Consider the following 12,198-nt stretch of genomic DNA (forward strand, 5'->3'; position numbering starts at 1 on the left):
GCTCCCCTTTCCCCATGCCCTCCATAGTCCCCTGTGCTGCAGCTGCCACTGCCCCTCCCTCCATGCCCAGTGTAGTCAATTTGTTGCCTTTGTACTCTTCTCCATGAGAGGATTTTATTTCCATAGGAATGATGGTTGGTGCTCTAAACAACTAAAATCAGGACTTATTTTTAGAGTTCTCAAATGGCGACAAATCACTTTTAAATAATTTGCTATCTTTATGTTTTTTTATCCAATTGATCACTTGATTATATGTTACACTTGGGGAAAGGATGTGGAGTCCTGGCCTGAGCTTCAGGCTTTGGTACTGGGGAACCAGGTTTGAGTTTCAGCCTCAGCTCGACATACTGTGATTCTGGGCAAATCACTTAATGCCCCATTCCTAAAACCAAAATGTGAAGCACCTCAATACCTTCAATACCTTCAGATCAAGTTTGCACTATATATAAAACTGCAAAAAAACAAAAACAATTTAGTATTTTGCGCACTTCTGTCATTGGGCTACACTTGGGCTATATTTGGGTGATATTTGTGCTATATGTGGGCTCTTTTTTTCTCTGGTGTCTATCTTGGGAGACTTGTTATGAAGCTCCCTAAGTTCCTCATTTACCGCAGTATCCTCAGTAGAAAATGCTTACAGTTTTCCACTTTGATTCCATCAAGAGGACATTCAGATGTGGCACATTTGTGGCATACATTCAGAAGGTTAGCACTCTTGTTGCTCATTAGAACACTGTAGTAAAGCTGCTGATCACCAGGGAGTTAACTGACATTCTGCAGCTGGTGTTGAAAGTGCATGTTTCAGTCTGGATGTCTGCATGTCAGAATGCTTTAATGAAATAGAAGAGGAAGATTTTTAGAACTCACTTAAAATGTGTCCTAATTTTTTCTACAGCACTAACCATAATTTCTATGACAAACTCAACCCCTTCAGAGTGTTCCTTTCTACATTAAATGTTTTGGGTTTTACCAGTTTGATTCAAACAACGTGGCTTAAGGGCGTGCCATACTTTTGTCATAAGTAAGACAGTTAGCACTCTAGTTGTTCTTTAGAACACTTTCGGAGGCTGCAGTAGAACACAAGGGAATCAACTGACAGGCTGCTCTTATTGAAAGTACATCAGTTACTGAGAATATCAGACTTCATTCTCATATATCTGAGGAAGATAGTGTGAATTTACAGAAAACATGCTCTCATTTTATCTTTTGGAGCACCTTCTATAACCTCTGTGGGAAAATCATGAGAAATAGTTTTCTTTCAAACATGATTCATGAAATCCCAGCAGAAGGATTTTTCACAGGTTAAAATCACCTTAGAACACACCACAATTCCTAAAATAAATATGGTGCCATCAACAAATTATTGATACTGTAACTAAAATCTGTTATCACCCTTTATACATTCTCCTTTTTGTGACCTACAACACCTGCCGGTCACTACAATGCATTTCAATGATATGCTATCATGTATATTGGTTCCAAGATGGCAGCCAATACTACCTGGTTGAAGTACTGACAACCAATCCGATCCCACCATGAGATCTGTGTTTAGGCTCTGCCCACATATAAAAAAAGGTGCTTTCTTTTAATATCTCCAAAACTACTGAACGGATTTAGACGACATAACAAAAATGGCTCTTTATGGACCAAGGGCTAGCTTTTTGCCACATTTGGAGTAATTCCGTTCAGCTCATCGGGCTCTAGTTGTGTCTAAAATCACTTTGGGAATTAACAGAGGAAACACAAATGTTTTACACCCCCCCCCCCTTTGTCTCAGCCCCCGCTTGACGGATCACACAAAAACTTCCCATGCACAACATGTGTGTGTGTGTGTGTGTGTCTATATATATATATATATATATATATCACGGGAATCCTGTCGCCTCAGCCACCGCGTAGTCAATCACGCACTGCCGCCAACAAAACAGGACACGAACCCAGTCTTGGAGCCTCAATTATTTATTGCCCAAAAGGTCAGAGACGCGTTTCGCGGCTTGCGCCGCTTGTTCACTCGACAATTGTTATGCATATATATATCCAAAGTTCGTCCACCAACCACACATCCAGGTAGGTAAATTAGATGAGGCAAACCCGGATAGATGGTGCAATTATTTCTTTCGTTAAGCCCAACAACACCACTGCCACTATATATATATATATATATATATATATATATATATATGTCATCTATCTGAAATAGCAATACACATGCTCACAGAATTTATTTTATGGTTTTCCTCTAAAAACAATGATATCTCACTGCTAAAGCATTACAGAGTATGTATGTAATGAATAGCTTAATATTTTAACGATTATGGACAAGTAATTGTGCGATGTGTTATCATTGCCCACTTGGGCTCAATTCAGAAATTTATCATAATAATTAAGTGTGGGTTCACACAATGAACCGCGAAATGTTAATAGGTTCATGATTATAATTCGGGCACTAGACCCAGTATTTTGCAAATCTTTAAGTGCAACACTCAATTGTACTTATACGGCAGATTTATCTGGTTTATTTAATTTGAACACATTGCGAAAAACGGCTTTACATGTAATCCATTACAAAACTTGTAAATTGTGCGATGCTTTTTTGATTTAAAATTCATAATCGACAATGACATTAATTGTCTATTATTTACACAGAATGAATAATGTGTAGTTTAACTCCTAGGTTGTTGTTTCTACGTAACAGCATTTGTACTACATAGAACGCTGTGATTTTCCAGTGAGCTTTGTAACTGGTAGTCATGACTACAGGGAAACCGTGTTGAGATCCAATCACATGTTGACATGTTAAAAGCAATGACTCACTGTTTGCTCTGTGTTGTGAGCAAGGCGGCTGTGACCGTCGAAACGCGTCAATCCTAAAGCACTAAGAAAAATAAATACTTGTTTCTGAATAAGACCCCACGGAGTCAGCGCCTGATTGCTAATGTGATCGTCAGGATTGGAGAAAATATATATATATATATATATATATATATATATATTTCACCACTTGCGCTCCTGCTGCTTCGCCAGCTATCAATCATCAGCCAACTTTCAACAAGAACACGGAAGACCCAGAGTGCAGGTGAGTTTTTTATTTTATCGCACACCACGCCAGGATAACGTTTCGCCCTACACAGAGGGCTTGGTCACATGGCGCACTGAAAAAAGTTGCGTGAATTTAAAGTGCTAGTGCAGTAACAACGTCCTCACTGATTGGTTGTAACTTAATTAATCAAATTAACAACACCATTGTGAACACAATTTCTGTACACGTGCGAAAAGGGCAAAATATGGCTGTTATATGCTAATGCATGAAAATTCCTGTATAAATACACATTCTGTATCCGGCAAGGTATAACTGAAGCTTGAAAAAGCGGGCAGTCACCTGGGTATTCCCTCTGTACATAATAATTAGGAAAGGTTGCAAGTTTATCATGATATTTCATATATTTACAACTTGTGCAAAAAGGCATTCACATCAATATTCGCAACCTGGCTCCTGAGTAGTCACTGCTTAAATGCAATAGCCAATATGTACAATACGAGAGTCCGCAAAGCTTCTAATTAAAATATGTACACTAATTCATATATATACATCTATATACAACGGATATGTTACATACATTTATCAGTAATTACCTTTAGGGTTTTAACTGGTAATGTTGTACCGGATAGACAGAAAGGGCCTAAGATTGAACACGCCCTTCCAACATTAGCTAGCTCCCTACTAAGGATGTCGATCCCATCTATGCCCATGACGTTGGTTACTGACACCCTAATAAACAAGTGAAGGTTAAAAAGCATTATTGATCATATGTTGCTGAGTACAAGATTGTAAAGTACAGCTAACCCAGCTACGGAAGAACTAATACAGTAAATAGCAAAACAACTTCAAGATATGGGATACAAGACACAGACGTGTTGTGAGCAATATGCAGTGCAGAACTAGGGGGTATTGACGAGGATAGTGGAGATGGATGGAACTATAGACATGTATAAAAATCCTCCGTGGAATTAAGACCATTGGGGCTTTTACTGTCCAACTCCAAGATATACCTGGTCTCAAGAGCCCTCAAGATCCCTTCTCGATTACCTCCCCTCCTGAGTGGACCTATGGCGTCAATGGCATAGTATCTCAGGAGCCCACTGTTGTTATTATGGAACTCCTTAAAATGCCTGGCCACAGGATATGTGGCGTCACTCGTGTTGATTGCCCGGATGTGCTGGAGCACCCTCTTGTGCACCTGCAATTTGGTGCTACCAATGTATTGCAGGCCACACGGGCACTCCAGCACATACACCACATATTCTGATCTACAGGTCAGTTGCTTGGTGATTTTACGGGGCACTGTAGAAAATGCAGTCAGGAACTCGGTTTTATTGAGTCCCTGCGAGCAAGCCTTGCAACTGGAACATTTTCTGAACCCGCGGCTTGCTGCTAACCAGTTTTTAGGAGGGATCACTTCAGGGCTAGATTTGACCAGGGCATTTTGCAATGTAAACGCCTTCCTGTAAGTGATTGCGGGCTTATTGGGCATATGTTCTCCTATAACAGGATCTAGTTTAATCAGATTCCAGTTCTGATTGATAATTTTTCTCAGTGCCCCATGCTGGCTATTATAGGCCCAGATGAGTCTGACTGTCTGCTCACTGCTAGTTGCACTAGGTTTCTGATGTTTCCGATGGGTCAGTGCTTCAGTGCGAGATAGGGCATTCGCTTTTCTAATCGCTGTATCAACAAGATGTTCTTCATAGCCCCTGGCTAGAAACCTGAGCTTGCTTGCCGCCTGCGCCTCACTGCAGTGAATTTCTGTGCTACAGACCCGCCGAATTCTAAGCATCTCCCCGTAGGGGATGCTACGAATTAAATGCGGGGGATGGTGGCTTTCTGCATGCAATATAGTGTTGCCCGCAGTGGGCTTCCTAAACAGCTTGGTCTCTAGCTTACCCTGACTGACTTCCAGCGTCACATCAAGGAAATGAGCTGTGTCCTGACTGATGTGTGATGTGAAAGACAGGTTGTATGAATTTTGGTTCAAAACATCAATGAAACTGGTAACTTGCTCCAATGTACCTCGCCATATCATAAGGATATCATCGATGTATCTATACCATCGAATGATATGGCGAGTGCAGATGCCTTGGTGAATGCCATTGAGGACCTGTCTCTCCCAGTACCCCATATGAAGACAGGCATAACTGGGAGAGAAACAGGCCCCCATGGCAACCCCTCTTATATATATATATATATATATATATATATATATATATATATATATATGTATTGTGGGTAAAGACCAATCTTACCCAGTGGCACGCCACTTCGAAAAAGCCCACAATAGTGATCCTTCGGGTCTTCTTTATTTTGCCATAGACTGTGTTATGCCCTTAAAAAGAGGAAGTGACAGAGATGCTAAACTCCGCCTTCTGGAAACCAGATACATTATCGAACTTGATAGTAAGGCACCTAGGGGCCTTAATGCAAGTGAAGATTTGTATACTTGTTTATAGGCATCTGTAACGAGAAACCACAGTAGTTCTTGGACTACCAATGTGAATTTTCAGATATTAGGAAACAAGTTAATTGTGGCTTATGCACACTGAACAGATATGTCTGCCGATGTGGGAATATCAACTATTTTACATCGTGGTTGTGGCATATAAATGCTGCCTTAAGTATAAAGAACAACTTATAAAAACAAGTTAGGAACTATTTACCTCCCACTCCATGAAAATTGAAAATGAGTATGATACCGTTTTCAAAAATACTGAGTATAAGAAGAAAGAAAAATTAATTGGATTATTATTTTTACACGTTTATAACAAATATGCACTTTGGTCTTTCTTTTCCTGGGGTCACGATGCATTAAGGTACTTTGGCATAAATTAATGAAGGTTTCTTTGGAAATTGAGTTATATGACTAGTATGTACTCATTCTCTAAACTTTGAAGTGGTGTTACTTCATATCATATATTGACATTTCGTCTACACAAATCTCTGAACATAGGAAGCACTTATGAAATACATGAGTAACAAATGTGAATAACGATTTGCACTTTAATTGCTGGAATTTGCACAATACCAGATGCTGCTAGTCTGAAATTCAGAGAGGATTATTTATTTAGACACTAAGTCTTTTATTGTAAATAATATGTATATATCATGAATTTTAATTATTTATGAGACATTATATATATTTTTCCTTAAAACATTGAATTTTAGCTGCGTGTCCACTATACTATGTTCTGATTGTATATAGAATATTTAATGAATTATGTGTATATTCTGTGTAGAATCAGGAATGTCAAAATTAGGGCACTGCGCCTTGTATTCTTACAAAGAGAAAAAAACACCACTGTTTGATTATGAACAGAATGAGAGACACTAAGGAGTTAATGTGGGCGGATTGCTTTCACAAGAATCTGCCTCAATGTGGTTCAGAAAAGCCATAAGTACCCTTTTTGATGTCCAGTAACGTATCATGTGATCAAGCCTCTGGCTAGAGGCGAAACCCGTCATGCAGGACTGCTTGGGTGTTAGTTTTTGGATGGAATAAAAACACTTACTTTTGCACAAGAACTGGGTCTGGCTTGTTCGTTTTAATCCAGTTGGAGCAGTGGAACTGGGATGCAGGCAGCATCGAGCGATATAAAGGCTTTATATATGTATGTATATATATATATATATATTTTTTTTTTCAATAGTACTCGCTCTATCTGCAACTTCCAACAGGATTCGCACAAAAGACGAGGCAGACCCAACTTGGTGCTATTGGATTTATTATCTTAAAACGCTACCAAAATCCTCACGACACGTTTCGGCAGATCCCTGCCTTGATCACATGACAACATAGTCGTGAAGCAAACACCCTTTTAAAGTGCTAGTGCAGTTATAAACATGGAAAAAATATTTACATGTGCTGGAGTCTGTTTTTCTTTTTCATATTGCATCAACAATTTAGTTTCTTAATAGGTGTAAAATACGGTATATAATATTAGCGATGTTTGAGTAGATAATATTTGTAAAATACTTTAAAAATAACTGATTGTAAAATATCATCAGGTAGTATTACAAAACGCCATTATTCATACTTGTAAAATAATTTTTTTCTTTTTTCACAATACTTGCATAAATGCATGATCTTATTGGCCACCCCATTCAGTGTGACTGTAACAACCAGATTCTTGGACTAGATGGGATCAGCTCCTCAGAGCACCTCCAACCCAGTCGGAACGTAACCACCTCCCTCCTTAGAACATATTTACAATAGGTATATACATATATATATATATATCCTGTACCTAAGGATGGGGAACTAGCAATATACATGCATAGGTTTTCTACAATATCTCACTCATACCAGTTAGTCTCACGGCAACTTAGGCCCAGACTAATCTACCCTAGGGCAGTTCTGATTAGTTACCATTACACACTGACCACAATCAGTGCTCACTCGGCAAGTCGCAATCTTGCGTGCCTACACACTAGGCTGCAGCCCTAGTGCTCTCTTTCTCACAATCCGGTCCACAATCCGGCGGACCTACGCACTAGTGTCCCCCCTAGTGTTCTCTCACTCACAGCCCGATCCGCAATCCAGCGGATCTATGCACCAGTGTTCCACCTGGTGTCCTCATTAACGCCGCTTACCAACGACGATCACTCTCCTATGAATACCTTTGGAAGGAATCTCTCATTGGCTACTCGGGATATGATACTACAATAACAGGAATTACCATAACTTGCCGAATTAAAGCATGTACCCTCTATTCTTCACATCAAATGGTCCCTCTCTCCCTCATTGCTCAGTCACCTCTTACCTGACCGGGAATTACATCCGTTCATGAAAACAATGCCTGACTAGAAGACCAGGTTACCCTGATTGAACAAGAATACGAGGCACATGTTGGTTCACTAAGAACTGGGGTATTTTATTACAATGATTATAAAAACACAATACTATACTATAACATATATCCTGCAAAGAAAAGTAAAAGGTTAGAATGTGCACACTATAGGGTATGGACAGATGTCACCTTATGGACACGAAGTCGGGGTTCGGCAGTCATCTAGGTTCCCTTCTCGTCTGTGCCTTGGCTCGTCTTAGAATCACACCTCAGCAGTCACGAGTACACGTCTGCACCGCTATGCTCTGTCTTCTTTGCTTTCCTCCAAGTCACTGGAACCTTCCTTTTATTAGCTGCTGTCTCTCTCTGTCTCTGGTCGTTATGCACTACTTCTCTTTCCTCTTCAATCTTTCTCAGAGAGTATCAGCTTCATGATCTTTCTCGGACTTCAAAATGGCGACTGTCTGCCTGGAAATAATTAATGGCATTGATGCTAACGGCTAGCTGCCGCCTACAGACTGACTCACTCACAGCCTAACGCCTTCGCTAATATGGAAGCGTGTCCTTTCATGGAAAGTTACGGCCAGTAACCTGCCGCCCACCAAATTCTTGTACCTCCCCGTACCAAGGACACGTTCCCAGCCGGCCGGCCTGATGTTGTGTCTTCGGAGTGGAGAAAAATACAGTCTTTCGATAAGGGCCAGCCTGAGCCGGTTCTCTCCAAGCGAACAACACTTCGAAACTAAAACATTACACTTGACCTAGAAGCATCTCAAGCTGCCGGGGCAGAAAGCAAGATGGAGTCTCTCCCGTTTGAGGCCTACAAGGCCCGAAATAAGCATAACTCCATAGAAGGTATACTAACACTCTTGCAAAAGGACTGATTATCACTAATACTAATGAATCTATCCCCTAATATAAGTTTATAGGCCCTGATCTAAGGAAAAGGGCACGAAAGTGCATTACTGTGCCTTATGAATAGGCCCTGTCTGTAGTTCTAATCCCTACACTAGAATGATAATAGACTAGAGTCATATCCAATCATCCTCCCTCAAAGGAGGGCCGAAAAAGTCGGTCAGAACACTTCACCCTTGACTTTAGTCTATTAATCATTCGCTATATGGAACTAACATCTGTGGAAGAATAATAGGAAACAAAACTAACTGATCTATTCCTCGTGCCGAATCTACAGTATTGGAGTAGGGAAGGAATGCACTGAATAAAGCAGCAAATAGCTACTAAAATACTAATAGAAATCATAATACCCCCTAATATCTGTCGTAGGGAATGTAAGTCAGGAAACCAATTGAAGAGCCAGTCAAACCAACCCTGATCAATGTGTTTTCTAACCTCCTCAGTCAAGTCATGAAGTGTGTCAATATGAGCTTGAATAGACTTAGTGTGGTCAGAGAGATTGAAACAACAAAGACCTTCAAAATCAGAGCAATCATGTCCATGTTTCAACAAAAGGTAATCAATGGCCGCACGATTTTGTAAAATAGCACGGCTTCACCCTGGGCATCTAATAACATATCCGATAGAATTGTAGAGGTTTGATTAATTGATTTGACCATCCAACAGGCCATTTTCCCAATTGATTTGGCGTTATAAACAGCCTATGCTGGGACACCAATAATGGAAATAGCTAAACTAAGGTATTCCGATTTAGAATAAAGATGTAGGGAAGAATCACAGTCCTCATGTAACATCATAGCATCACGAACTATACGGGAATAGGTATTGGGATGTGAGGAAAACATTAATAAACTCAGTCTAGTGATGGCACACGGGCCTCCGGAAATATTTGCAGGAATATAGGGCCAAGAGGTATTGCCACAAGAAAATAACCAACCAGAAGGTAACAACATTGTACGGTAATGGCTAGGGGCAACTACTATACTTTTACAAGTCATATTGTTTTTAACAGAAGTACAGGATTTCGGGGGTCTTCGGGAACACAAAGTTCGTTCATGAGTCGAAAAAGAGGTGGCTGCTTTAAGTTTCAGCTTTACACATTCAGTAATTGCATTAGGATCACAAGTCAAGAAAAAGCACAAGTCACCTTGCGTGATATTATAGGTAGTGATCTGAGAATGAATTGGGGGAATGGAATCTGAAAGAATAGTACATAAAGGGCAATACTCGTGAGTGGCAAAATCGCCGAGAATTACATTAGGACGGGCATTTGATATATTGAAAATATGCTTCAGAGTCTCAGTTGAGGTAGGGACAGCAACCAAGCAGGTCGCTAGAATATCAGTTCCTGAACGCATAGGTGTCAGGCAAAAATGCGGAGAATTAGTAACTCGTTTAGCCAGAGTTGTCCAAAAGTTCGATGATGAATCCCACGCAGCGAAGGAACGCGGTACTCGGGTTCTCGAATCAACCAAAGTCTGTGGGTTCCCTCCTCTCCCGACGTAACAGACCAAAAGGAGTCCAACGCCGGCACATCCTGCAGCAGCAGTCCAGAGAATGATCTGAAAGAAAATCAAATACAGGCATTATTCATTCTCGTAGGTAACATTTGTCAGCCGGGACAGCTTCCCAGCTATCTTTCCCTGGTCTCATTACCAATATGGTATTGTCATGACCGGTTGCAATGACTTCAGCTTGTTCAGGGGGATTTTTAGGCGATTGCACCCATATTCTCGCTCCAGGATTGTCCGTAGAGCCAAAGCCTTTTTGACCTCGCACAGTTAGCAACGTTGGGGCAGTGCCTTTCTGAATCTCACCACTGAAAACAGGCATAATTAGCAGTTGGGCAACTCGGTCAGTCTTTTGAATTGATAAATCAACCTCACTGCTGTTCAGAAGGAGGACCTTAATCTCTCCCTGATAATCACTGTCAATCACTCCTCCGAGTACTTGAACACCTTTTAAGGCAAGGCCCGATCTAGGGGCAATCAGTCCAAAACTTCCAGCTGGTATACAGACACCAACGCCTGTCTCGATAATGATTCGATCTTTACTTTTAAGCACAGTATCATTCATGGCATGCAGGTCCAAGCCTGCGGAACCTGGGGTTGCTCTGCATGGAGCCAGGGCTCCGGGGGAAATTTCCCAGTACATAACAGTATTACCGATGGTGTTGGGTTTCGCATCAACATTTGGGGGAAACAAACGCATTAAAGGAGATTCAGCATTTAAAAAGGGACGATTGTTCAGAATTAATAATGCTTGAAACAAATAATCTCTCCAATTTTTATACTTATTGTCAGTTAATTTTCGCAATTGTTCTTTAAGCAAACCATTCATTCTTTCAATAAGGCCTGATACCTGTGGATAATATGGAATATGAAACACCCATTCTATATTGTTTTCCGCACAAAATTCCTGTACCAATCTTCCACGAAAGTGAGATGCATTATCAGATTGAATTTGAAATGGAGCGCCATAATACAATATAATTAATTCCAATGTTTTAATGGTATTCACTTGGGTAGCTTGTTTGCAGGGAAAGGCCACCAAAAGGCCACTGTAGGTGTCGACAATTGTACAAACATATTGACAATTTTTGCTCATAGGGAGCGGACCAATATAATCAATCTGCCAAATTTGAGCGGGCAATTTTCCTCGATGTAAATGACCTTTAACAATTTGTGGTACTTTTCGTTGTCTGGAATGTTGACAGATGGGACAATGCAAAATAGTATCTTTAATGTAATTTAAAGGAATATAAATTCCTCGATCGGCGGCCCACCTGCTAGTGGCTCTCTCTCCAAAATGTCCTGCTTTCTGTTGGGCCCATTTCGCCAATCCCGCCAAATCAGAATCTTGCATGTCCACCACTGCCTCAGCAATTTTAGATTTCTCATCTGCAATGTTATGAAAGAATTTGTCAAGGGAGTCTATCGGGGTATGAGCATCCACATGAAAGATTGTCACAGTACTCTGTGGGAGCATTTCCCAAATTTCTTGCTATAATTCTTTTCCCCACAGTTCTTTCGAATGCAAATCCCAATTATGAGAATGCCAAGTTGGTAACCACACCGCCAGTCCATTAGCCGTGGACCAGGAATCAGTGAAAATATGACATGTGCCAGGTAATTCTTGTTTCAGAACTAGGTAAACTGCATATAACTCAGCAAATTGACTACTCTTTCCTTCACCAGTTGTACTCAACAATTTCTGTGTGATTGGGTTATAGGACACTGCCTTCCAATGCCGTTTCTCTCCAACGAACCTCGCTGAACCATCCGTAAACCACACATGTTTTCTGTCCTCCGCGGACAAATCATCAAATGGCTTACCCCACTTGACAGGAGATTCCTGTACCACAGGTACGGAGCAATCACTCCCAGTCTCATTCGATGGCGCCAGCGCCACTTGCTCATGTAATGCTGCCACACCTTTCGGACC

The sequence above is a fragment of the Lissotriton vulgaris genome, chromosome 4_1, assembly GCF_964263255.1.
Source record: "Lissotriton vulgaris chromosome 4_1, aLisVul1.2, whole genome shotgun sequence".
Classification (NCBI taxonomy): domain Eukaryota; kingdom Metazoa; phylum Chordata; class Amphibia; order Caudata; family Salamandridae; genus Lissotriton; species Lissotriton vulgaris.